This window comes from Manis pentadactyla, chromosome 9, assembly GCF_030020395.1.
Source record: "Manis pentadactyla isolate mManPen7 chromosome 9, mManPen7.hap1, whole genome shotgun sequence".
In the NCBI taxonomy this organism is placed as follows: Eukaryota; Metazoa; Chordata; class Mammalia; order Pholidota; family Manidae; genus Manis; species Manis pentadactyla.
Genome location: NC_080027.1, coordinates 66,952,128 through 66,957,243, shown reverse-complemented (window position 1 = coordinate 66,957,243; position 5,116 = coordinate 66,952,128). Strand labels below are relative to the sequence as shown.

The 5,116-nt window shown below is 41.4% G+C and overlaps 1 pseudogene; it reads right to left on the bottom strand.

Annotated features, from left to right (window-relative positions):
• Positions 1-3,094: 3,094 nt before the first annotated feature.
• Positions 3,095-4,151, bottom strand: LOC118919500 (nuclear distribution protein nudE-like 1; annotated as a pseudogene).
• Between the last annotated feature and the right edge of the window lie 965 nt (positions 4,152-5,116).

Below are 5,116 nucleotides of genomic sequence, written 5' to 3'. Positions count from 1 at the left end.
CCCTATCATGCCCAGTGTGTCCCTGGCTGGGTTATATTGTAAGTTAACTAAAGATTTGGCCTAATGGTCTGTTTGGATTTATGCTTTCCAGTGGGGGAGTGACCTCTACATCGTTTGTGGAGTTGGAAGGAGTTCTTGGTCATCCTAGAATTCCGCTTAAATTATGAGTTACTGCTCTTCCACGAGGTGCCCTTCCTTTGTGCACTGCTATGGGAAGAAGTAGCTGAGGTTAGGCGTACAGCCCCTTGTCATCAGTTTGACTGGGCTTCTTTCTCTTAACCTCTCTTGATCTCAATTCACGTATAAAGCACAGATAGCACTGGTACCAAGTTCATAAGGCTGTTATGAGTAGTAAACAAGATTCTCACATGAAACATTTAATCAAGTATCTGTTGTAACAAACTGTAAATGTCAGCTATAATTTTTCTAAGAAGAAAGTTTACGTGCAAAATGTTTTTTTTTTACCAGATATCAATTTAAGGGAAAGTGACCATCAGAAAATTTAATATGTAATGTTAAATAGTATCATTTATCATCTTCAAGCAAGAGGGGAATTCCAGACCTTTAAGAAGTAGGTCATTCTCCTAGTTCAGAACTGAAAGAGGAAAGAAAACCTCTCCATGATGATATTCTCCATAGAAATACTGCTTCATTGTAGTTTTTATTTTTTCTGTAATCTTTTCATTCCTTTATATTTTTCATTCCTTTATAAATGTGCATAAATGAGGAAGGAGAGGGACATGGGAAAAGCATCATGATTAATATTTCCTGCCTATGATTAAAATGCTGAGATATAAATAGTATAGGAAGAACAGGAGAAACTCCATCTTAAGGCTAAGATCCCATTTTAAAAACGAGGTAGTTAGGAGTCAGGATTCCTAAAATGTTTTATGATAATCAGACAAAAACTGACCCTGTATTAAAGCAGCACCAGCAGTCCTAAATGACATGTCCTCACTGCTTGATGTCAACCACTATCTTGCAGAACAGGATCAAGAAATCCCTTGGGTAAAGCTTATCTCACAGAATATCTAGAGGACAGATTATGGATGGTGACATGTCTCTCACTGGAGACAGACATCATGAGACCACATGTGAAGCCTACACCCTCTGGGTCCCCCACCCTCACCCTTTGTCCCATTCTTGAAGGCCTTACAAGAGAATCCTAAGCAGTTGAGCCCACCACCTCTCTGAGTGAGGTGCACTCCCCTTACTTTCAGTGTGTACTTTTTCCCTTAGATAAAGACTTCTCGCTGCTCACTTACTACATTTTGTCTCTGCGCTCTTCCAGTGGTAAGTGGCAATGTCACTTTGCCATTTCATTCAATTGTATACACTTAAGCACAAGTTTTCACTCTCTATCCTACTTCAGTCAAGTAAGAAAGGGCTACTGAGCTCGGATTTGGGCTTGTAAGTTCCCATCACCTGGGTGACCCAGACAGGACTGCAGCTGTACAATCATGCTCCTTAGTAGCCTGACCAAAAATCTTTCTTTGCCTTTGGGAAGTTATCAGAATGTGAACACACTCCATCCAGTGCTCTGTGGTTCCTCCAAATCCTGGGGTTATAGGGGCTTAGTTCCCATACAGTGCAGATTTCAAGCAGACACTGGATGCCAGATGACCCTGGCTTTAGGAGTTGGCAAGGGAGTTGCCCTATGCTGAGCAGGGGTTCAGTGAGTTTCCTTTTCCTCCCTCTGTTCTTCCTTGCTTTTTGCTGCTAGCAAAGCAGCTGCCATTCACTTCTACTCTCCCTTTTAATGAATTCCTTCCTCACCTATACTCATTCAACTTGTTTAAGAATTCTTGTTCAGAGCCAAGAACCTCCCCCAGCCCCAATCCATATTGAAGTTTCACCTAGTACACAGGGAGAGACCTCCCTAGAGGCAGCTGCCTGGCAACATAAATGTTGGGAGGATTTTAAAAAGCATAAGTTTGATATTGATTTGTCCTCTACCATGGAAGGTTTACTTTTCAACTTTTGGAAAAAGATTAGAATATGTTATAAAGCTGATAATTTATACTTAACATGATTTGCCTTTTTAAAAGGCATTGATAATTAGAAAGGAGAAGAATAACATTTGATTTTGATAAAGATTATAAATTCTCTATGAAGATTAAAAGAAAATGAACAATTAAATAAGATTTTTAAGCATAAAAATTACTATCTCCTCTTTTAAGTGAAAAATTAAAATGTGTAATGACCCCTTGAGAACCTTTCTAATAAGGAATGATAACATGTTTCTGTCATTTTTCAAATTGATGTGTTTTTGACAGCCAAACCTTGTTTTTTTGACTCTAAGTAAAAGCAGAAAAGCCATTTATTATTAAAGGAAAACAAAACATACCTGCTACAGATCACTGTTATAGCTTTAAGTTTTCTTTAACTAATTTTGTAATTATAAAAAGTGTTTTAAGATTTATAACAACTCAAGCAAATGTTGAGAATCATATTTGCTAGTATTTTTTCATCAGAATTAAGCACAGTTGCAGGCCATTTTTCTTTTTCTTTTTTTTTGCTGTGGCATAAAGAGATGACTTAGAAGTGGCTGGGGTCATTCACAACTCAGTTTTATGAACTGATGGACAAGACAGCTAAGTTTAAATGCCTTAGAGCTGAAAGAGTTCCTAATGGATTTTTTTCCCCTCAAAAAAAATCTTTCAATGTGGAAACAATAAATTTCACAGAAAAAAATAGGTAAATAGGTAAATAACAGTGTACATGATCTCATACAAGAGAAAATGAGTAGTAAATTCTGAATACAAATTTTAGGCATTGGGAAAGGGACTTTTCAATTGTCTTGGCCTAGGTTCTTAAGAAAGTAGACCCTGAGTTTAAGATAAAAAGTTTAGAAAAAGCACCTATATTTGGGTGGTGTAAGCCCAGACAATTGATGATGGAGGAAAAGAAAAAAGTAGACAAGGCACAGAAAGATGAAATATGGTGTGATAAGCAGCTTTACAGAACTGACCCCTTCTCTATGGATTGTTGAGAGGGCAGGAGCACCCACCTGGAGGCGGGGGTGTTCATACAGACTGAGAGGCAGCACATCTGGGGCCAACAACGGGTGCAAGGGGCCCAACAAGTGGAGGAGCAGCTGGCCAAAGTTGTTCACTGCCCCTTTATTAAACAAAGACGAATGCCCTGATTGACAGAGCTTTTTGCCATAGTCAATTATCAACCCAGTTATCATTCCCTGTAATACAGGATTTTTGTGATGCTTGGAACTCTGCAAAATTCCTGCAAGCTGTCAATTTTGATACGAATGCCCCTACTACCTTCCATAGGAGATCTTTCCCAATGTTTAGTGCCGATGTACTGGCAGGAGGAGTTAGTGGGCTCATACCAAAATGGTTTGGTATAGCTTTTGGTGAAGGAAAACTGTTTTCCATTCCTTTGGCAACAGGAGTGGCTGGCAAAGAAAGTGACACTTGCACAGCAGAATCCCTCTTTTCAGAGTCTAGAGTTTGCTTTCTGGTTACTTCTTGTCTTTCCCGAGCTGCTAGTTCTTGTTTTAACTCTCTTACTTCATCCTTTAAGCTCTGCACAGAGACCAACGAAGATTCCATTTCATCAAGTTCACTTTCTAAATACGCATTTCTTTCGAGGGCCTCATCTAGCCTTTGTTCAGACTCTTCCAGTGAAATTGCTGCCTTTGTGCACGCTCCAGGTCATCCTTGGCTTGCTCCAGCTCTCTCACGTACTTCTGCAACTGCTCCTTAACTGCTCGAGTCTGATTTAAATCATCCTCTAATATTGTGACCTGCTTGTAGCTTCATGCATGCTGATGTTCTAGCTTCTCCTTTAATGCCTCCACTTCGTATTTCAGTCTTTGGTTATCAGCTTGCAAGTCTCTCTTACTTTGTTCAGCCAGTACTAACTGTGCCTCCAACTCTGCTTCTAATTCTCTGCTTCTTTCCTGGAATTCAAGTAGCTCATCCTGAGTTTCCTGGAAGCTTTGTTTATACTTGACGGAAAGTTCTTTCCAGAAAGCAGTTTCCTCCTCTAAACTAGAAAAATATGGTTTATCTTCAACTTCCATAGTCAAGAAATCTCCAGCCTGTCAAAAGGGCATGTTCAGCGCCTCTCGGCAGACGTCTCCTCTCCACTGGCCCAGCCAGGGCCACCCAGCAGCTCAACCACTGCTCCGCTCCACAGTTCCAAGGTCTGAGCTCCACTCCGTGCACTCAGCGTCCAGCTCCTCCCCAGCGCATCAGGGGTTGCCCGGGAGACATTCTGTGACGCAGGGGGCGTGATTCGGAGCACGCCAGCGCTGGGCTGTGGAGGAGGAGGGTGTCGCCGGGGGCGGGATCAGGCCCACCACGTGAACGTCAGACTGACAGTGGCCTTGTGCACAGGCGCTCACAAGCTCCGCAATGTTCGGTTTTGGCCATCGAAGTTTTCCCTGCACACTTTGCCACTTGGGAAAGAGGCGCCTCCGTGGTTAAAAGTTGTCTTTCCAGTTGCTTCAAGTGTCAGTGTTTAGCTGTTCTTGTCCACATAAGATGAATCTCTTTGGGTCTTTTTATGTGGAACATGTTTTTATAGCTGGAGATACAATGATGATGAACATCAACTTCCTTACCCTCAAAGAGGGGAAAGATCAGAACTAAGTAAGGTAATATAGTAGATAAACTCAAATACTGATGACTACTACAATGAAAATAATGTGGAAAAAGGGACTGGTAGGTGCTTTCTGTGAATGTAAACTTTGGATTGACAACTGAACAATGAGAAGGAGGCAGCCATGCAAAGATTTCACACAGGAGCATTCCAAGCATACAGAACATCAAGTTCATGGCAGCTGACAAAACATATACTTGGCCTGTTTAATTGGCAGAAAAAAGGCCAGTGTGGTTAAGTATAGTGGGAAAAAAAAGAAAGTGGAGGGAGAAGCACCACAGAGAGGCAGGGTCCAGAAAATGTAGGACTTGGAGACCACTGAATTCTGCTGGTGTTTATTCTTGTGGCTAAAGGGAGCCATTCAAAGGCTCAAGCAAAGCCATATCACCATCTCGTTTACATTAGCTTCTGGATGGATGGTGGATTGTAGCAGAGAGAAAGAAGGGGCAGAGAAACTGCTCAGGAAATTGTGTCCTTACTGCAGGTGAGAGAT